This window comes from Aythya fuligula, chromosome 15 (genome assembly GCF_009819795.1).
Source record: "Aythya fuligula isolate bAytFul2 chromosome 15, bAytFul2.pri, whole genome shotgun sequence".
Classification (NCBI taxonomy): Eukaryota; Metazoa; Chordata; class Aves; order Anseriformes; family Anatidae; genus Aythya; species Aythya fuligula.
The window spans coordinates 12,632,130-12,653,986 of record NC_045573.1 but is presented as its reverse complement, the minus strand read 5'-3'; the positions used below and the strand labels follow the sequence as shown (position 1 = coordinate 12,653,986).

Below are 21,857 nucleotides of genomic sequence, written 5' to 3'. Positions count from 1 at the left end.
ACCTGGAAGAGGTGTGTGCGCAGCCTCCTTGAGAAGAAGCGGGTTTTAGGTCCTGAGAAAGGAGAATTTTTGGAAGGCAGGATGAAAGTGAAGCTCATTAAGGAAATGCTAACCTTTCTGCTAATGCTACGTAGCATCGCTGCAGAGTGCCAGTATAAATATTTTACCCCAGTATTGCTCTTGCCAACTCCTGAAGCAAAAGGTCTAAATATCTGATGTTGCCCTGGGTCAGCCGCTCTTCCTGGCGAGCTGCTTATTTATCTCCTGGAGCAGCGTTTTCCTCCAAACCAGCATCATCCCTGAGTGCAGTGCAGGCCCGGGAGGGTGCAGGCTGCTTTCTGCTTTTGCTTGTCCCCGGGCGTGCAGGCACGGCCGAGGTTAAAGCAGCGGTGGACAGGAGCCGGAGGCCTGTGGGCAGGAAGGAAGCGGGGGCCGCGCAGCTGTGCTCGGAGGATGCTGCGCCTGCTGGAAAGCAGCAGCGGGGTCTCCGGGGACGAGTTAGGTGAAGGAAGCGGCGATGAAGTCACTGGTTTGCTTGGCTCGCTGGTGGCGGGAGGTGTTGCTGGCAACGCTGGTGGGGACGGGGCGAGAAGGTCAGGGCCAAGGCAGCGAGAAGGCAAACGCGCACCTCGGGCTTGTGTGCACGGGTTCCTGTCGCTGCCCTCGGGCTGGCGGCCTGCTGAGCACTTCTGCAGGTGGGCCGGTCACTGCTTAACGCTGCACTCACTGCAGAGGGGTCTCTGTGCCCACGGAGCTGCTCCTGCCCCTTCCCTGGGTGTGAGCAGAACGTGAGCTGTGCCCCATGGGCCAGCAGCTTGGGTATGATTTTGGGAAGGCACAGTGGGGCTGACGTTAGTCCCCAGGGGAGGCAGTTTCGGTGACCCCACAGCACTTGGGGGTGCTTGCTTAGCTGTCTGGGGGGGCTGAGGGCTGCAGGACGTGGCGTTGGTCCAGGGTGATGGATGGGGAGCCCGCCCCAACCCCACAGCAAGGCCTGCTTGTGGAGGCAGTCCCAGTTATGATGGGGATTTGGGTTTGCAGACTGGTTTAGGCAAATGAACAAAGATTCCAGGGCGGATGCCTTGAATTCGCTTCGAATTCTGGTTTGCATCAATTTGGGTTAATTGGGCTGGAGGCCTCCCCGTGCACAGGTTAAAACAAAAGCGTGCGTGGAAGCGTGGGGAGGTGCCGGGAGCCTTCCCAGGCTGCCGCTGTGGTCCTGCACTCCTGGCAGGGCTGGTTCAGCAGGAGAGGGCTCAGCTGTGAAGCTCACACGACGGGGATTTAACAGGCAGCAGGCAGCCCTGCGTGCTCCTCCTGCAAGCTCCCGGTGGGGAGGACGAGGACGGAGAGCCGGGCATCGTGCTGCGGCTGGACCTGGCTGCGCTCAGAGCCACGGGAGGACCAGCAGGCTTGGTGTGAAGCCTCCTGGGGCAGGAGGTGGTGAGCGGTGAGGTTTCCCCTGTGCTTGGTCCTTTCCCTGGTGTCTCCTCTCGCTGTTACACCGCGTAGGTGCAAACACAGCGACTTCTGCCCGTGTCGCTTTGCAGGGGAGCTGGGGCATGGCGTGCATCTGGTCCACAAGCCCTCAGGAGCCCTTCTGGTGTCGGTGTGCCTCTCCCCCTCAGCAGGGATGCTGCAGAAGTGAATCGGACACTCTCCTGTTTCTATCACCGCTGCTTCTCCCGTGGCCATGCTCCCTGTGAAGCTGGCTCTGCTCACAGCCGCGTCCTGCGTGGGGCCATGGGGGCACCGTGTGTGTACGGGGAGGGGAGACACAGCACCAAGAGCTGCTGCTGCCCCTCGGGAAGGTGTAACGGCAAGAGGATTTCTTACAAAGTGCGCTTGCCCTATCCCAGCAAAATTAAAATTAGTTCTAATTAAGTGGAGGTTAACCTCCGTGCATGCTGCAAATTAATGGAATGTGAGATTAACTTATCTTGCAGCGCTGGAGGTTCTTGAAAATTACTTGGAGATGAATGTAGCTGTGTGTGTGGTTTGAATTTTTAATTTATGTTAATAGTTCAGGTTTGAGTTAATTAATTTTCAATGACAGACCTTTGATCTTGTCTTTTTTAACTTCTCGTTCTGCAGCTTGCTGTATACCTTCCCAGCTCTTTTTGTAGCGAAAGGAATTGGACAAAAATGCGCGCTGTGATAAAAGCACCCTAAATACAGCCTGAACTGCGTCCGTGCTGAAGCTTTTCTGGTCTCCATCGTGCGGGCCCTTGCTGTGGGGCCCCCTCTGCCTCTGCTGTCTGGGGTCTTGGGAGAAAGGAGTATATTACACCACCCCAGTGTGAGTTTGGGGGGAAAACCCATCCTGTGCCTGCTTGTTTTTGGCGGTAGTAATTTGGCTTTGCCTTTAGTTTTTTTTCAAAAGTAGCGTTGTCTTCTCAGGGCAGTGTTCCCTGTCGCAGTGCCCAGGTGAGGGGCAGCAGCTCGTGCTCCAGCTCGGCTCGCCCTGGCAGGGAGCTCTGCAGCTCCTCGGGGAGCATCCAGCAGGACCCTGGCAGGGCCCCGGTGTTGCTGCTCGCAGCAAGTCCCTGCTGCTTGGGGGTGAAGTTGGGGGAGCCAGGGCTTGTGTCGGGATGGGGATTTGGGGTGTAGCCCACTGATTTGCCCTTCTGCAGGGGGCGGTGTTGGAGCAGCCGTTTGAGTCATCAAACATTTGCAATTAGGAAAAAAAAAAAAGCAACGTTTTGCAATTAAAATAGCAGACATCCTCGCTGAAGTTTCCCAGCCCCTGCAAGAGCATTGACCTCAGGAGCTGGCTGTGTGTGAAGCCAAATCTTCTGAGAATCCGTTCTCTCCTCCCAGCCTCCTTCCCCTGGGTGCTCCCGAGCCGTGGGGACCCCCGGTCATTTTGGGGTGCGGATCCAAGCCGACCTGCCTGGCTCTGCGCCCGTGGTGCTGCTGCTGGCACCCCCCTGCTCGGCCTGCGTTGGGTGGGAAGCGGTGCTCGTGCTGCTCCCAGCTCCTTATCTCGTGGTGCAGGAACTGGCCAGGGCTCGGTCCCGGGCGCCATCCAGCCCATGCAGCGGGGTCAGGCTTTTCCCTTCTCAGCTCGGGCCCTGTTGTGGGGCTGTGCTGGTTGTTGCTGCTCCTGGGGCGCCGACTGCAGCATCCCCAGCCCAGGGAGGAAATCCTCCCGAAATGTCCAGGCCTGCCCTCACACTCCCAGCTCCAAAGATGAGCCCCGTGCTGTTTTGCTTGCTGTAGCTGCTGAAGGGGCTGCCCTGGCAGTGCATTTGGCATCTCGTCCCTCCCGGTGCTGGCTGTGATGCTCTTGAGCAGCAATGGGGGGACTTCTGCCTGTCCAGGAGAGCAGAGGTGGTCCAGGAGAGCAGGGGAAAGCAAGGCTTTCCTTCTGCTTGGTGGGGCAGGGAAGCTCCCTGACCTTTCGTGCAGATTTGTTTCTGCATTACTTGCCCTTTTAGCGCATGATTGGAAACAAGCTGTAGGGATGCGGGCAGAGCTCTGCAGTCAGGAGTGCTCCTTGAAGAAACAGAGCAGAAAACGAGCGTGTTTTAAAAGAGCAGGTTTTGTTGCTGCTGATGGATTGCCTGCCCGCGTGGAGATGAAGACCCAGCTCTGGGTGCTGCCGTACCAACTCATCGGGAGAGTCGTGACCGCTTGTGGCACTGCTCAGGATGGCCGAGGTGGGAAGGGACCTCTGAAGATCACCCAGTCTGAGCAGGATCACCTAGAGCACCTTGCACAGGATGGCATCCAGGTGGGTTTTGAGTATCTCCAGAGAAGGAGATTGCACACCCTCTCCGGGCAGCCTGTCCCCGTGCTCTGTCACCCTCCCGGTACAGAAGTGCCCCCTCATATTCAGCCGGTACCTCCTGTGCTTCAGTTCGTGCCCCTTGCCTCTTTCACTGGGGACAACTGAGAAGAGACCGGCTCCATCCTCTCAACACCCTCCCCTCAGATATTTATACACTCTGATGAGGTCTCCCCTCAGTCTTTTGTTTTCCAGGCTAAACAGGCCCAGCTCTCTCAGCCTGTCCTCACCAGGGCTGAGCAGAGGGGGAGGATCACCTCCCTGGACCTGCTGACAGCACTCCCCTAATGCCCCCCAGGCCCCTGTTGGCCTTTTTGGCCACAAGGGCACACTGCTGCCTCCCTCCTGGTCAGGACTGCCAGGTCCCTCTGTGCAGAGCTGCTCTCCAGCAGGTCAGCCCCCAGCCTGTTCTGGTGCTTGGGGTTATTCCTCCCTAGGTGCAGGACCCTGCACTTGCTCTTGTTGAACTTCATGGGGCAATGTCCCCTGACGGTGCCAGCGCTTGGGTGGGCAGGAGCAGGGGCCAGCCCCGGCTCAGTCCTCTGCCAGGCTGCGGGGACAGCGGTCACTGGTGCAGAGAAAAGGCTAAAACCTTATGAAATCGTTAAATCTGCGGAGTACGTGACCTATTCATCTGTTGGGCAAATATGGAAGAATATTGGATAAAACACTGCAAATATTTGTAGTTCCCTGAGAGAAGAGCTCTGAGAAACTTCAGGCTTCCTTCTTGTGTCACGTGCGGCCCTTTTTTGCTCTGCTTTCCAGGTATAGATCTTGAAGTGCTTGGCAGAGGGAGGAGGCGAGCCTTTCCCAGCAAGGGAGCTGTAGGGCTTTGCCTCCCGTGCCCCGCATCGTGCTGGTGTCTGGTGCTGGCTGTGTGATGGGTGCTGAGCCCCTTGCTCAGAGGACCGATATCACAGCCACATGTGGAGTCCCACAGACCTGCTAGGGCTGGGCCAGGTGGTTTTGGAGCTGCTGGAGGGACTTTTGTCCTCCTGGACAACACCCCTTGGGGCAGGATGCGTGGTGGGGGTGTGTGCAGTGCTGGATGTCGGAGCGCCTGGGAGCTGGGCACGCTGTGCGCGTGGGCTGTGTGATGGGGGTGCCCTGGGCAGGGCAATGTCAGAGCCTGCAAGCAGGTTTGGGAAGGAAATAGATTGGCTGTGCACATCTCCAAGGGTCTGTTTGTCCTCTGGGTGGTTGTACCTGGTGAGTACTGGGGGCTCCTGCACTCTGGGATAGTGCTATGAACCTGTGATTTCAGCCTGTTTAGGAAAATTTCAAATGTCAGCGCTATGGTAGTTATGAAACTTTCTACTATACGGTTCATTTTCAGGTAGAATTTCATATTTGTGCTTCCCTGGTTTTCAGGGATGTCCCTCTACAGGCATATGGTAAGCTAGGACCTTTGGTCCTTATAGCAGGTACCTGTATATGTTCATATACACACCCTCCTGTGGTTCTCCCTCCCCCTGCTCGCTGGAGGTGCTGATCACTGTGATGGAATTGGTACGAGATTGTTGTTTTGTTCTAGCCTGGGTTTAAGCCACGTGTTTGGGAAGCAATATGTGCTTCAAATGAAGGACCTTTGTAAAACGGCAGGGTCTCAGGAGCTCTCAACAATCATCTTTGAAAAACATCCATCTCCTCCTTTTCTTTTTTGCTTTGGATTTCTTTCAAGCTGAGTGCTTTGGGGTTTTGCAAATGTCAAGAAGCAAAGCCATAGCTTACACTGGGATCACGGAGCGTTTAAGCAAAGCCCTCTGGTGAGGCCGCCGCGCAGGCTGGGGCAGAAGCGTTCGGCTTCATCGGCTGCACCGATCTTGTGTCGGGGTGGGCGATGGCTTTTCGAGCAATGCTTGTGCTCTTGGTCAGAGCAGCAGAAGTCAGGAGCTTTGTGCTGGAGGATGCTGCAAAGCATCAGCAGAACCAAGGACCTCTTGGGCTGGCTCTGGGTGCGTGGGTCGGCGCGGTGCCAGCGGGGTGCGCCTGGAGAGGTGCCCGCAGCTGCTGGTGGCGCAGCGTGCGGTCTCGTGTGCTTGGTTCCCTACTGGTGGCACTCAGCGGCTGCAAGAAGGCTCTTCTGGGGGCCTGAGGGACAGAAGGCGAGGGGTTGACTTTGCAGTCATCTTGGGACTGCTGGGTTTTGAACAGTTTGGGGTTTTATTGCTGTTTGCAGTGTGTTGTGGAGAAGGGCAGCAGGTTTGTGAACAGCAGCGAGAAAAGTGACTGTGCCTGATGTAGTGTGCTGGAGCCAAGTGGCTGGGATGGGAGAACCTTCAGTAACCCAGAAATATTTTTGTTTACTTCTATGTGAAAGTGGAGCTGGCAATAAAGTGGGCTCCAAGGAGCTTCCCACGTGGGCTGCGAGCCTGAGCTAGCAGGCGGCGGGTTTCACTGTTCCTCCTCTAAAGGTCACACCACAAAACCATCTCGAGGTGAGAGAGCCCTTTCCCAAGAAAAAAGGCCTCAAATGGTTTCATGAATTTCTGCTTTGTCCCAGCCCCAGAAAGGCTGCTGAAGGGTTTGGCAGGCAGGGACTGGCACCGACTCCCAAGCAGCTGCACTGGTGGTGGCCGCTCTTAGTAGCATGCGGAGCAGCGATGGGATGGGGCAAGGCGCAGGGGATGATCTCTGCTTTTGCAGTGGGGAGACAGTTTCCCCATTTTCGATTCCATCCCTGATCTTAGGCTCAGGGTGGTGCTGGACTACAGCTGGGCAGGGGCTGTGGGGGGTCCCCACGTCTGCTGGGACCAGGGCTGGCCAAGCAGGGAGGTTGGGGAGCAGCAGGAGATCTTCTGGCCCTGGAGAAATGCTGCTGTTGAGGCTGTTTTTGTTGCAAGTCAATGATTCATTGCCAGCCTTAACGGTAGGGCACAGCATATTTACTTGCCTTGTTTGGATGGCTGATAATTGCTGGATAAGAAACTGTCAGATGGGAATCAATTAGAGGCTTCCCCTCCGCAATGAAAGATTGCAGTTGACATCTGATGCCCTGCGAAACGAAGTCAGGACAATGCTGCTATTTATACAGCTCCCCTCCAGTTCCTTCCCTTATCCTCCCGTCATCTTCTTTGCTCTGAAGCTGGAGCTTTGACCCTCTGTCGGTTGCTCCCCGAGCAAGTGCCCATCGCAGTCCTTTCGTGTTTCCTGGGAAGAGATCTCTGTGTTGGCGAGGGGTGTGCGTGTGGGTGGGACAGCAGAGGCAAATGCCTCTTCCCTTCTCTCCCTGGGACAAGGCAGCGATCCCTGAAGGCTGGGTTTCTGCCGGGGGGCTCGGCACAAGGAGTGGGGTTTGTGCCCTGCGAGTGGGGCTGGGTGTGGGGCTGTACCCGGAGCAGGGGACTCAGAGGGGGCTGAGGACGGGCCGGGTGCTGTTTCTGCCCTGCTCTGGGTGATGGTGTGGCCGCCTGCTGCTCATCGCGTGGTTCCTTGGTGTGCTGGATGGTGGCACGGCTTCACCTGCTTCTGCAGGACGTGGTGTGGGGAGGTGGGGTAGGGCAGGGAGGCGATGGCTGTCCCCAACAAAGCCTCTGCTCTGCTGGAGGTCCTGCAAGGCTCCCGTGTTAGGGAGTCACGGTCAGCCGGTGTCACCATGGCATCTCCTTGCCTACAGCTGAGCCAACGCTGCCGGAGCCGCGGTGAGTCAGCGGCGGTGCCTCAGGAAGGTCACTGGGTGTACGTGCCCCCGGGGCAGGGGGGTCGAGCTGTGTTAGATTCAGCTTGCTTGAAAGCCTCCTTACCAGGTGGGGACGCTTACGCCTTCCACTGGGGCTTCTCTGCTTGGGTGCCAGCCGGCTGGGGGTGCGGGTGCTGCCCTGGGGTGCAGGCACTGTCCCAGGGGCTGCAGCGCTCCCAAGGGCATGTGTGAGTGAACCGGCTCTCCACCTGGAAGATACGACCCGTCTTACACTGAGCATCCATATGGAAATATGATGTTGTGGAGGAAAGGTTTGCGATGGGCTTGCCTCTTTATTTTCTTGCTTGGTACCACATTAAGTGCGCTAAAGAGCATTTCCCTTGAATATAGCCAGCCCTGAACATGAATGCTCTTGTCACAAGTAAAGGGAAAGCTTCTTAGTGAGGTAAAATGATTAGCTATGCTTACCTAGGGACTTAATTTTGAGGCTGGTTGAAGCTCTGAGGACGTGCACTTGATCTTATCTTAGCTGCTTTCTCTCGTTTTTCTCCCTTTAACGATACAAAATAATTCTGGATGTCTCTTTTGATTGCTGGTTTTCTGAGCATTCTCCAGTGAAGGCACAAAACCCTGTGGAAACTTCAGATGCGGGGCTTGTTCTGTGACGTGTGTGGAGCTGTGGTGCTGTGCGGATCCCTTGGGAAGAGCCTTTGGGTTTGCAGATCTCTCATCTGCCAGCTGGGACCTGCTCTGCCGGCAGGGACGTGTGTTAGGCTTGGCAGAACCAGGGCGAAAGCCAGCCCTGCGCTCTGCTGCTGGTGCCTTGTCTCTGCGGCACGTTGGCATGGGCTTGAAAGAGAAGAGGAGCAGGTGAGAGCGTTTCACGAAGGGTCCTGCAGCGGCTGAGGCCAGCTGTTGGCATAAAAGCTGGAAGTACTGGGTCCAAACCCAGCAGAGCCCGTCCCACATCCAGCGCCCGCATCCCGGCACGGTGCCCGGTCGGATCTGCCCAGGGGAATTTGGGGCTGCAGGATGTGACCTGCCCCGGGGGGCTGCCCACGCCCGCCCTGCCTGCAGCCACCGTGCTGACGGCTTTGGCAAGTTGATGCTGTTGGTTTTTTGCCTCTGATGCCGATGTCAGGAAGCATGCTGAAATAAGTTAAGAGGAGGGCTGGAGGAAAGCCAAAGCCTTTCCATGGCTCTGGCTGGAGAGCTGAAGGAGAGAGGTGTCTGCCTCGGCTGCTCTGTGCTGCAGGACAGACCGAGAAGTAGCCGATGGGTAAATTGATCCACACCCCTGTGAAATTGTAGCTGCACGACTTAATGATGGACTGCCGCTTATCCCGGGACGACTGCGAGATAAGGGCATCGGGCATCGTAAAAGTTTACAGCCGCAATAAACGGGTCCTGATGTGAGGACGGTGTTGTTCTTTCACACCACTGCTGGGGTGCTTCCTGGGGCAGACAGGCAGCTGGCTTCTCCCTCTCCTCACCTCCAGCCCTGGCCCCAGCTCCCCCTTTTGCTGCCGTGGCTGGAGGCAGCGCAGCTCTGGCACTGCCTGCTGCTGGGGGACCGGGCTGTTGGTGCAGAGCGAGCCCGGTGTGTCAGGCTGCTTCTCACCTTGTCAGTGTTTCAGCTGGTAAGTCCTTTATCTGGGGCACTGAAAAACTGTGGATTTTCTTTACTGAACGTTGCGCTTTGCTGGCTCTGCACCCAGCGCTGCTTCCCAGCCTCTGGGATTTCGGTGCCGAGCGTGTGCTGCGCGGAGATGAGGTGTGCGCACACCCGGGGGGAGCCGAGGGGCAGTCGTGGTGCCTCCGGCCCCTTGGGGCTTGGTGGGTGCCTGGGTCTCTCCCCCTGCTCGGCCCTGGAGGGCTGGGAGCCCTTCGTGCTGCGTGGGATGATGCTGGATGGGGAACAGCCTGTGGAGCCTTTTTGCTGGCAAGTTCTATGGGCATGGCTTGGGTTTCTGGCTCACGTGTGAATTAATGAGTAGCCAAGCTTATTTCTCTCTTGTTTTTCAGACGAGCGTGGTTGTTTCGTGGATTTGATTGGGGTTTTTTGTGCTGTATGGAGTGGTGACAGGTCAGTGGGGCAGTACCTGGCCTCTGAGAGCCTGGAGGGTGGAGATAAAGGGAGTGCTGCGGTGGGTGATGGAAATCAGCCATCCTGTGGTACAGCCAGGTGCTGGGGTAGGCAGTGCTGAACCCAGGTCACCACCTGACACACGCACACAACGCTGCTTAATGGTGATCTTTTTTTGTACCCCAGGACTCACTGCCTCGTACACCAGAGCTGCAGGGTCCTGCTGTGTTTGGGGGAAGCTGTGCAGAGTTTGGGGAGGGGAGCCCCGTCCCACGGCTGTGCCACCCCACGGGTGAGCGGTGCCCGTCGCAGTGAGTCCTGCAGGGCCTGAAGGCTGGCTGCTCCCTGTCCTGGGTCGCTGGCCTTCCTCCTGGAGGAGAAAACACAAGAAGCAAATGCACTCTGCGTAGCTTGGTAGCCAGGAAGGGAATGGTTGAGGAGCTGATGGCATTTTGATTGTCAAGTTTTGCTGTGCGCGTTCGCAAGCTGGTTGTTGCACAGGGTGACGGGGCCCTGGGGGGGGTGCTGGTGGTGGTGGGCCCCTTTCTGGAGCTGCTGGCAGAGGGTTGGCCTCTGCCAACCCCATTACCTGTCACAGAGTCATATAATGACACGGGTTGGAAGGAACTTTAACTACCAAACCAGCTCCAACCCCCTGCCACCCACTAGATCAGGTTGCCCAGGGCCTCGTCCAGCCTGGCCTCGAACACCTCCAGGGATGGGGCACCCACGGCTGCTCTGGGCAGCCTGTTCAGTGCCTTGCGACCCTCTGAGTGAAGAATTTCTTCCTAACATCTAATTTAAATTTCCCCCCTTTTAGTTTAAAACCATTCCCCCTTGTCCTTTTATTGCCTGCCCGAGCAAAAAGCTGCTGTTCATCTTTTTTAAGTCCCCTTTCAGTACTGAAAGGCTGCAGTGAGGTCTCCCTGGAGCCTTCTCTTCTCCAGGCTGCACAGCCCCAGCTCTCTCAGCCTGTCCCATAGGAGAGGTGCTCCAGCCCTCTGATCATCTTTGTAGCCCTCCTCTGCACTCACTCTGACAGCCCCACATCCTTCTTGTGCCCTGGCCCTGGATGCAGGACCCCAAGTGGGGCCTCACAAGGGCAGAGCAGAGGGGCACAGTCCCCTCTCCTGTTGCAGTTCACCTTCTGGGCTGCAGGCACTCGCTGCTGGCTCACCTTGAGCTTTTCATCCACCAGAGCCCCCAGGCCCTTCCCTGCAGGGCTGCTCTCAGTGAGCTCTTCTCCCAGTCTGTGCTCACGGCTGGGATTGCCCCCACCCAGGTGCCGCACCCTGCTCTTGGCCTTGTTGAACCTCATCAGGTTCTCATGGGCCCACTTCTCCAGCCTGTCCAGGTCCCTTTGCTGCCATCCCTTCCCTCGGGTGTACCAGCTGCACCACTGGGCTGGGTGTCACCTCAAACTTGCTGAGGGTGCACTCGATCCCCCTGCCTGTGTCACTGATGCAGATATTACACAGCACCGGTCTCGGGACAGGCCCCTGAGGGACACCACTCGTCCCTGGCCTCCACCAGGACCAGGAGCCATTGAGCAACCCTCTCTGGGTGCAGTCACGGAGCCAAGTCCGAGTAGATGACACTGGTTGGTCTTCCCTTGCTAACTGATGCAGTCCCTCCATCCCAGAAGGCCACCAGCGTGGTCAGGCACGATTTGCCCTTGGTGAAGCCGTGCTGGCTGTCCTGGATCCCCTTCTTGTCCTGCACGTGCCTTGACATTGCTTCCAGGAGGATCTTCTCCATGATCTTCCCAGGCACAGAGCTGAGGCACCGGTCTGTAGTTCCCTGGGTCCTCCTTTCGACCCTTTTTAAAAATGGGAGTGATGTTTCTTTTTCCAGTCACCGGGGACTTCTCCTGACTGCCAGGACTTTCAGATATGAAGGAGAGAGGCTCAGGACCCTGGGATCCCTGGTGTTCGTCCCCACACGAGGTGGGCAGCAGAGCCTCTCTTGAACACAGGTGTACAGCAGGACTTGGCACAGGGGAACCAAGCTCAGCTGCCACGGCTCTTCTGGCATCCCCTCCTGTCCCTGCGAGCTGCCTTTGGGGTCCTGCTACCAACCCCTTCCCCGGGGCTGAGGGCTCCTTAACGGGCTGTTGGCACAGCTCACGGTGCAAGTGGCTAGAGCAGTCAAACAGGGAGAATAAATGTCTGCTCTGTAGTTTATTTTTCACAGGCTGGTTCTTGGAGCTGGCAGACGTTAGAGCGCTAATGAGAGTGCGGGGGAAGAGCTTTGCTTTGGGTAGGAAGGCTCTTCCCTGCAGCGTTTTGCTTAAGTAAGCAACTTTATGAAGTCTGGGAGGACAGCGAAAGCTCTGGGCTATTAATTGATGCTGGATTTAATCCATGGGCAGGCCAAAAAAGAAAAAAAAAAAAAAAAAAAAAAAAAAGATACTTGTGCTTGCATCTCGTTGCCCTGCAGTTCCGTGCAGCAGCTGAATGGTGAAGGAAGAGCCTGAACAAACAACTGCCCGGGCAGCGAGGTGCTCCGCTTGTGGCAGCCGCCTGGGGAGGAAGCTTGTGCTCGCCTTCAGCCCCTGGTGTCGGCTGAGCGGGGACGTCGGGGCTCTGGCTGGCACCATCAGGCAGCAAACTCTGCCTTGGGAAGGACTTTAAAGTCTAAAAAAAAGTGATGTGTGTGCATATGTGTATTTTTATATATAAAAAAAATATATAAGGCAGGAGGCCGTGGTCCCCACCTGCTGGTCCCCGGGGCACCGCTACCTCTTTGGGGCTGCCCTGGTCTCAGGGGAAGCTCCCGGAGCTTTGGGAAGAGGTCCCATGACTCGTTCCTAGCAGAAAACGCTCTGACACAGCAGATGTAGAGCCAAAGAGCTCCTCAGTGTTTACTTTTTATTTTTAGAAGACAATAAGCGAGCGGGTCGGGCTGCAGGCGGAAACGGGGGCTCTGAAATTCAGGCCTCCCCCCACCCCCGGCCCTTGTCAGGAAGCGCACGCTGCACGTGCGCCCGGCCGGGATGCTCGCAGACAAAGAGTTTCTTGATGCTTTTTTCTTCCCCCTTCAGCTCCCTCGCCTGTAGGCAGAAGATTTGCCTGCTGACAGACACACTGGAGGCTTGCACAGAGCCGGGCTCCCTGCGCCGGGAGAGCGCAGCTGTGCCTGGCTGCTTTGTTAGCAGCCGTTTGCCCCGGGGCGGGGAAGAGCTTCCCGATTTTTCTCTTTGGTTGTCTTGGACCGGGGAACGAAATCATCGTCGGTGTGGCGCTGGCGGTGGTGAGCACGGGGCTGCGGGGGCTCCTGGGGCCGTCCTTCCTGCACACAACGCCGGCGGTCGTGGTGCCCAGCGGGTCCCTGGTACAGCTCAAGCCCCTTTTGCTGATCCTTTTCCTCCTTTGCCCCTCGGGTGCTGCGGCGAGGCACGGGCTGTCCTGGGGAGACGTGTTCCTGCGGCTTGGTTGCTCCTGCTCCCACCAGACATCCCCGCCTGCCACCGAAATGCCCCCGTTCTCCTTTTGCCACAAAGAAGCCGTAAGACCAAGCTGAGCCTAAAGGTGTGTTCTTCGTGGCCGTGCTGGCGAGCGGGGCTGCGGTGGGAGCTGGGTTTGTGCTTGCCGGCTCCCTGCCGGGCACGAGGGGCCTGGCGGGGTGGTGGGCGGGTTGCTGTCTGCTTTCCTCTGGGGCTTTCTCCTTCTCTGTGCTATCTTGCGCTTCTGAGGCCAAGGAGCCTCGTATGAAGCACGCTGTGGGCAGGTGGCGTGGTGGCAGGTGCTGGCGTGGTGGCCAGCAAGACCTTGCAGGGGCCGTGTGCTGCTGGGGACGGGCTGTTTCTGTGGCTGGAAGCTGCACGGACAGTCAAAGTTCATGCAGAGAGCAGCGAAGGCTCTTTCAGAGAGCCGGGACTGCCGCAGCGTGGCACAGCCCCTGCTCCGCCAGGGTCCCCCTGCCCTCGGGCTCCTCGGGTTTGCATCTGGCTGCCTGCCTCTGCGGGCAGGAGGTGGGCACGGCCACGAGCTGGGAAGGATCTGGAAGAGCTGCTGCGGGTTCGGGGAGGTGGTGGCACTGTCTGGGTTGCCACCAGCGGCACGGCACGGCTCCCATCCCAGCGGGGTGGCTCGCTCCTTCGTTCCCTGCGCGGGGAGCGACCGCATGGTGCTTGGAATGAATTTCCTCCCCTCCCATCCTCTCAAGCTGGCAGGGAAGGGAGTAGCTTGTTCCTGAGCGCTTGCCAGCCTTAATAAAGCGGGTGTTTGGTGGGGGCTTTGTGGCAAACCAAGTTCCTGCTGGGCAGCAGCGCAGAGGGGGACGGGTGCTGTGTCACCGCCTGGCCCTCGCCGTGCCTTAATGCTGTGGGTACGGAGGGGGACGCCGTGCTGTAGGGGCTGTGAGAAGCTGTCCGTGTCCCTCCCTGTGCACTAACCATCGCTGCTCCCTCTCCCAGCAGCAGGAGGCTTCGTAGCTGGCAGCAGCCCTGGGCTGCCAGCTCTGCTCCCCTGTTCCTTCCTCCTCCTGCCCGGCAGCTGCTGAGAGTGCCGGAGCAGTGACCATGCGGCTCCGGCTTCCTTCTTGTGAAGGTGCTGGTTTGGTGGTGAATAGGCACAGAACTCCTTCAGGGATTGAGTTAAAAGCAAGAGGAAACAGCCCAAACCCCCAGGAGTTCTCAAATAGGTCCGTACTTGGCAAAACGTGGTTTCCCTTACTTTTCCTTGAAGGGAGCTCCTGAAGCAGTTGATTTCTATGCTGCTTTTGGCCGTGACCATTTCATGCAAAGAAGTCAGAATCATTAAAGTAAAAATCAGCATTTGCTGGGCCAGCGACCCTCATTTTGTGAGTAAGGCAAAGGATTTGGCTATAAATGTATCAAGCAGACAAATTACCAAAAGGTGTGTGGGTCAAACCCCGCTGACAGGTGGGCCTGTTTCTGCAGGGGGTCCCGCAGGGGCTGCCGGGTGCGTTACAGTCTCTGCCCTTTGGTCCCAATGTCCTGGGGTATGAAATGAATCCCCCTCCAGGAGCAGCTGCTGTGGTGCTACGGGACCAAACCTGCCCCGAGAGCATCCTCTCTTAGCTGAGAGATGCCAGTTAAGATGCAGAAGAACAGAAAACAGCTTTGTAAGTAAATGCCAAACTCTGTTGTGCATTTTGGATGTTAACAATAGTGCTGCTGTCTTGTCAGGATGGCCAGGAAGGGTGTGCACGATGCTCTCTTCCTTTTGTAGGTCACTTTAAGGTAAATCAGAGAGCTGCTCTGCGGGCTTGCCTTCCCACTACCTAATTTGTCCAAGTGATTCTTACGTTGGGTAATGAGCTGGAAGATTTTCCCAGTGCTGAAGGGCAAGCCCCTTAGCTGCCTCGTAAATTATGTTTCCCTGGCATCTTTCTCCATGTCAGACGCGGTGATTAGAGCACTAACTGCTTGGCTGAGGCTGCCGTCCCCAATTCACAAGCAGGAAGATGTTTCTAGCTGAACCCAGGGTTTCCAGGCTTCCACCCGCCGATTGGTCTAGGTTTTGCAAGAGTTTTTCTGAAGAATTTTTGGCCAGATGCCTTCCTCTGTTTCAGCACCCACAGCCAGAACAGGAGCAAAGTGGCTCCCTTGGCCGGGCGCATTAAATTCAGCGCCGTGGTCCTGGCTTGGTGAGCCTTGGTGAGCAGATTCCTTGATGAGCAGGAGTGGCAGAGGATGCAGCTCAAATATTTCTTTTACATCAATGTACAGCTTTACTGAAGCAAAATCAGGGCTTGTAAATAGCATTCTTCGTTGTGTTTGTTTCTTTTCCTCAACAAATTTCCCCTGTGCTATAAATGCTGAAGCAGTTCCGCAGCGGAGGCTGAAGCTAGACAGGCATTTGTCTGAATTTCAGTGATGCTGAAGACTGGCAGCTGCCTTTATCAGTCTATCACAGGGCAAATCGGCAGCAGGCAGCTCAGTGATATGTGCATTAAGGCTTGGAGGCTAAAAGCAAAGGCACTTTGAGCAGAAAGATATGAAAATGGAGCGGCGTTGTGATGTGTCGGGAAAAGCACTGAAAAATCTATTTTTAGGAGTTTTTTCCTCTATTATCACTAATGGAGGAAGAGTTTATGCTAAAGCTTCCTCTTATTCTAGCTTTCTGCATTTCCCTGTCCTGCTGTTTTTTTTTTTTTCTCCTCCTGTGGGAGGTGGTTGCTGCTTCTGCCTCGGCTTTTTAATGGGGCATCTCATCTCTCTTACCGTACCGGGTTTCAGGCTAATGAGGATGTGTCCCTGTAATAATAAACGAGCGCCAGCCTGGCAGTAAGTAAATGCATCGGGTGTTCTTGCCAAGCCATGCATATTTATTAAGGTCAGTAGGAAGCCCTAATATATTTTGGCTGCTAGTGCCAAGCGGAGGGGAGGAGGCCGTATGGAAGTAGAAGCACGGCGCTGTTGCTCACGCATCTACTCCTTCTGTTGAATAAGCAATGAATGCAATCAATTAGCGAATGTAATCCATGATCAGTCCAGTGACTGGTGATCGTCCAGGAAGAGGACAGCACGGCCTGGTTTTAGGATATAGTATGCGTTGAGTTTAGTATAGTTTAGGTTTTAGTATATATGTATACGAGTAGCATATACACAGCCAAACCTGGTGGTTTCACTGCAGCATTTCGGTCGATTATTTCAGCTTTCTCTTGGGGATGCTGATTGATGGAAAAAGGTTCTGATTGCCCTTGTTTCTGGTCAGGTTTTTCCCATTGAGTTGAGGGCAGGATTTCCCCAGCTCAGGGGAAGGCGTGCACAGTGCTGGGCTGTCCTTGGTGCCCTCGGTGGGTGCCGTTAAAGGTTCCCGTGGTTCAGATCCGTGCTGGGATCACCTGAGAGCAACGTGTGGGTTGGAGGCAAACCCGGTGCTCATGCAGTGAGGACACGAGGCTGCTGGCTCCCTGCGGGCGAGGGGGCTCGCCTCCTCCTGGAGGCTCCAGCAATGAGCAAAAATAGGAAGGGAGGAAATGGGAGAAAGCCTGTTGTCCTTGGGGGGTTGTGTTTGCGTTTTTTCTTTTCATATGGAAATCATTGCTGGCACGGACTCAAGTTGAAGTGCTGGGAGGGGATGGGATGGGTCCAAGAGTGAGCGCAGAGCTCTGCTTGGCTTGCCCCTGAGGCGTGCTGGCCCAGGAGAAGGAGAACAAGGGTGGTAAATGGATTTTGGGAGGGATGTGCCCCACCACGCCTCACGCTGCTCTCCCCAGTGGCTCAAGGATGCCCCAGCGGGCTGGCGCTGCGTGCTGAAGGGCCTGGTGTGCACGACCGAGGTGAGAGCCGTGGTGGGACCCCCAGCTCATCCCACATTTGGCAGATGGGAGGAAGGAGCATACGGTAAGAAGGTAAGTGACCTCTGTGTGGGAAGCAGCCCAAGCCCAGGCCCCAGCGGCCGAGCTATCTGCTCCGTTCCCCAAAGCTAACTTCGCCTTCGCGCGCACAAAGGCCGGTTTGTCTCCCCCGCCTTGGCAAGGCTCGCCAGCGGCTAACGTTGGCTTTGTCCTCTGCTGGCCCGTGGAGCTGCAGATGGGCCCGGACAGGCGGCTTCTCAATGCTGGGATTGTTCGTGGCCGCCCCCGCCTCGCACAGGGGGATTGGGGGGATCGGGGGGATCGGGCAGCATGCGCCTCCCCAGCCCCCTGGGTGCCCGAGGGGTGCTGGGCACCCCCTGTGGTGAGGCAGAGCAGGGATGGAGCCCCTCGAGGGGAACCCTCTGCTAAGGAGAGGGCCTGGCCTTCTGCCCTGCTCCTCTCCAACCCCCTGCCCCTCTCTGGGCTGTTTGCCTCGACACGTGGAAGAAGTTAGAAGGTGGACTGGGAGCAGGCCTGGACCTGTGGCGCTGGGGATTGGGGCTGGGTTAGCACGCGTGAGGAGGGGGAGAGCAGGTTTCCAGAGCGTCCCTCCACCCCCGGCTCTTGGCAGAAATGTGGTCCCGTTGAGTTTCCCTCCTGTACACCCAAGCCAGGTGCTCCCAGGGTCCCCACAGTGGGTGCCTGCCTGGGTGAGGGACACGAGATGGCAGTGCCGCACCGTGGTGCCGCTGCTCACACCGCACGGCTGGGTGGCAGCGGGGTGCTCTGGTGCCCCTCGCCCACTCTACCCCAGCGCCCTCCTCCTGCCCCGGCTAGCAACAACTTTCACAGCCTTGGGTCTTTTTGGGTACCCCAAAATTAAGCTCTCCTTCTCACGGAGGACACATCTTCAGCAAATAACCGATGGGTTTCCTGGAGGGCTGCTGGTTTTTCTTGCTGGTGCTGTGAAATGTGATGCTCCTGGGACTTTTTCTGCATCCTCTGTCAGTGGGTTACAGCTTTGGGAATACAAGGAAAAAGTCCTGCAGAAGACAGCTGTATTTTTTTGTATTTTTTTTCCTTATCCCCCCCGTTGTTCTGACCCAGAAATTCCTCACTGTGTTTGCTGAGCTGGCTTAGTTCAGGACTTGACTGATTTCTGGAGGATTAATTAGTCCGTGAATATGGGCAGGGGAGGGTGATGGCTGCTCCTGGGCTCATACAAAGCTCCCGATCCTGCTGCCAGGGGGTGCCCGGCCAGAGACCACCAGGTGAGGTGCTGCTGGACCTGTGGCTGTGCCTGTGTCCCTCCTGCAGCCCCTCCTGGGGCACGGGGACCTGTTGGAGGGAGCACACAAAGTGCAGCTCTTTCGGGAGCACTTGTTCACTCAAAGCCATGCTGCTGTGCTCAGCTCGGTGATGATTCCTCATACGTATGGCAGCAGCAAGTGTTTTTCAGGTTGCAAATAGCTGCGTGCCCTAGGGAGCGCATAAAGGAATGCGTTTCCTTGATCTCCACAGGCCCTTGATGTGCTGCTGAAAGCAGATCCCCTGTTTAACAGCAAGGCAAGGGCAGGTTTGCTTTGCTTTATCTGCTGCTCTGCTTCCCCGTGCTGTTTTGGGGAGGAAAGCCCACAAAGAGGCTGTCAGCAGCAGCCTCGCTGCTGTGTAAGACGGCGAGCTTCGTGCTCTGGGACTGGAGCTGTGTCCCCGTTTGCTTACTGGGATGCTGGGGCCCCTTGCTGGTGCTATAGGGCTGTGTGACTCGTGGCTCTGCGGGCAGAGCTCCTGGGGTGATCGCCTGGGTTGTGCGGGGCCGTTCTGCTGCTGGGCATCTGTCTGCACGAGGGGCTGGTGGTCACCCGCACCTCCTGCCCATGGCACAGCCGTGCCAGGAGGACCCCGTGCCAGGGATGGGGTCCTGCACACCTCGATTTTAGAAGGCATCACAAATAGCTGACCTGCAGTGAACTGGCAGTTCTGCTGGAAGTAACAGTTGGTTTTCTTCTCTTTTTTTTTTTTTTTTTTTTTTTCTCCTTGTGTTTTGGCAGAATCCTAGCAATAAGCAGTAAATGATTTCATTAATAACCTGCAAATAGCTGCTCACCAGCTGAGCCGCGGGATCTGTCTGGAGGCTTGCTCCGAGACGGAAGGGAGCTGCCAAAAAAGTGCCAGTGCTCTGGCTGACATGTTTAGCTAAGAAATGCCGTGGGCAGAGCAGCAGCACGCGGCTGCTGCTGGCTCCCGGGGCTGTGGTGACCTGGCTGCTGCAGCTCAGCCCCAAAACCAGCACTAAGGGGGGCTCTGCCCCCACGCATCGGGGTCGTGGGTGAGCAACTGCTGCCACCCCCTCCCCAAGGTCCAGCTCAAATCCCTGCCCACAGGCTGCCCGTGTCTCCTGCACGGACCTCAAGCTGACTTGGCTTCTGGCTTCTTTATTTCCCAGCTCTCCACTTTTCTTGCTGTTGGAGGTCAGAAATTTGGGAGCACCCCTAGGGTCATGCCAAGGCTCTTTGGTGCCTCTCCAAAGCCCCTGGGGTGTGGGGATCTCAGCTCGAGTTCCCTGAGAAAATAGCTCCAGGTGCATCTTGCACGGGTGGTTTTGCTACGGAGAAGGGCTCTGCAGATACAAACGTGAGCTCTGCCATGTGAGCTCTTCCCCTGCGCTGGTTTCTTTCGGTCAAGTCTGCTGTTCGACTGGCTGGGTTCAGCTGCGGTGAATGCTCTCAGGAGATGTCGGAGCTGAATTTAATGTAGCCAGCGAGCTGCTGCAGTCTGCAGTGCAACATGGAGCTGATCAGAAAGAGGCACCCTGAAGAAGGCTGTTAAACTGCGGCTCTCTGCGAAAGATAAGAAGATGTTTTAGCATCTGGTGTTCCTGTTGGGGTCTCAGCCTGTGCTCCTCCAGTCCCGCTGGCTGTGGGTGAGCGAGTTGCGATTAATTCCCACTCGTGCCAGCTCACGCTTTGGCTTCCCAAGGTGCCAAGGCACTGCCCCCCTGGGGACCTGGCGTCCCCCTTGCTCTTTTCTGGAAACCAAGGCCCTGGGAGGTGTCAGAGGGCTGGCTGCTGGTGGTCCGGAGAGCCCCTGGATGCCAGCGGGTGGCTTCTGGCGAGCGCTGTTTCCTCCTTCCCTTGGAAGCAGGGGCCGCCTCGCTCTCCACAGGCACGGCTGTCTGCACATTCACTTTACTGCTAATGGAGCTGCTGCTGTACCCATTGGTTCCCGTCTCCGGAAAAGGCTCACGAGAGCAACTGCAGCTTTCCCTTTGCTCTACAGAGCCTATTTAGTGTGCGCGGATTGCTGCAATGATGGCTGGATTTCATCAGACGCGAGGCGCATCTTTCTTAATAGCCTGTGTAATTTCTTCCAGAGGGACGCATTGCATTAAATCTTTAATCCAGCAAGCTGCTAAGGGACCCCACTCAGATGCCCTGCATTTGCTGCTGATCTCCTCTACGGCCCTAATGCTGCCCCAGGGGCTTTACCCTGTGGCGGGGCTGGTGCTGGAGCAGCGAGTCCTCGGTGGAGAGCCGAGGTGGCAAAGGTGGCATCGCTCCCGTGCTTTCTTCTCCGCCTTCTCTGTAACATCCCATCCTCCCTGCTCCAGGGAAGGCAGGCAGGTCACCCTCCGTGCCGTGTGCCCCTGGGTCACATCAGCCGGGGTCTATGCAGCGTGAAATAAACTGCAGAGGGATTGAGACGTGGTGGTGCAGGACCGCTGCGAACAGCTCTGCTCAGTGAGGTCACCGCTGCCTTCGATTTCTTTTCCTCCCTTCCTCAAAAATCCCTGCTTGCCGCATCTCCCGAGGAGCTTTGGGCTTGCCAGCTGTCATTTTGGATGGATTTTTCTATTAAAGGCCTCTTAAAAATCTGCCGGTGTGCTGCTGAGCCTGATGCTGCCAGCACTGCTCCTGCGGAGGGTTTTCCAGGCGGGACGGGTGCTGCTGGGCACGTTGTGGCTGTGCCGGGGACAGGAGAGAGAGGAGGGCTCTGGTTCAGCTCCCAGCTCCCTGTCCTGCTGCTGCAGCCCTGACCTTCGCGTTGCTGTGTGTGCCCTCGCTTGGTCGGACTTCTTCCTTCCTCTCCCCGGCTTTCCATCTGTGCAGCTCTGCGAGGCAGGGAGTAATTGGGGAGGAAACCGTGTTCATTGCTCACACTGAGCCGCCGGGGCAGCTGTTTGCTGTATCGACAGCCCCCTTGGGTATACTTTTATGGAGACGGTGCCCTGTAAAAGAGTGAACCAAAGGCTCAAAGCTGGTGCCTGGAGTCTCACGGTCTCACCTTCTGTTCATCCGCACATACCAGGTGGTTACCTCGGACATCTGCTCCGGGGCTGTACTTGGGACTGGCAGCTCCTGGGGGCATTCCCGGAGGTTTGGGCCGTGCCCACCACCAGCAGGCAGCAGCACCCAGCGCGGCCGATCAGACCTGCTGCTGGAGCTCAGCGCTGACACCGATGCTCAGTGCTCTGGGCTGATGAAGTGACTGTAACGTGAAAGCTGCTTAAATTGCTGGAGCTGCCCTATTATCGCTTAATCTTATTCCTGAGCCCCACGGGGTTTCTCGTGCTGTTACAAACGCATTCATCCATGAGGCTTTCACAGGTCTGGCTGCTCGCATCGCAGCTCGCTTCTTGGTGCGTCTTGGCCAATATCGGCCTGCCAGGCTGGAAGGGCACGGCTGGGGTGGAAACGTTGCCCAGGTTGGGCAGCACCTGGGGTGCTGGAGCATCACGCAGGAGAACCGAGCTGTGTGCAGGGTGGATTTGCTCCCCAGCAGCTGATTCAAGGGACTCCAGGGCTGGGACCCCCAGCGCTGGGTGTCCGGGGGATGCTGCCTGTGGTGGAGCCGCCTGGGAGCATGGAAACGAGCCCGAGATGCCCTGCTGATGGGGAAACCCAGCAGTGCTTGGTTTGGGTCAGTCTGCACGGGTCCAGTCCTTGCATTTCACAGGTTGACCAGGTGCAGCTGTGGTCAGCCTCCGGCTGCTTTTGGAAGACTCCCCAGAGGATGAGTGCTCGTGTTGCTGGCGCTCCTGACTTCTTTTCCCAGAGCTTCTCCCAGGGCTT

The 21,857-nt window shown here is 56.9% G+C and overlaps 2 protein-coding genes across 2 annotated transcripts in view; one reads left to right on the top strand and one right to left on the bottom strand.

Annotated features, from left to right (window-relative positions):
• TEDC2 (tubulin epsilon and delta complex 2) overlaps nt 1-21,857 on the bottom strand; it is a 59,970-nt gene that overhangs the window by 29,689 nt on the left and 8,424 nt on the right. The window lies entirely within an intron of this gene.
• The window catches only part of LOC116495362 (ankyrin repeat and fibronectin type-III domain-containing protein 1-like), a 158,174-nt gene continuing 153,136 nt past the window's right edge, over nt 16,820-21,857 (top strand). The window contains exon 1 of the mRNA XM_032197782.1: nt 16,820-16,839. The gene's annotated coding sequence lies outside the window, so the exon portion shown is untranslated. The remainder of the gene's footprint in view (nt 16,840-21,857) is intronic.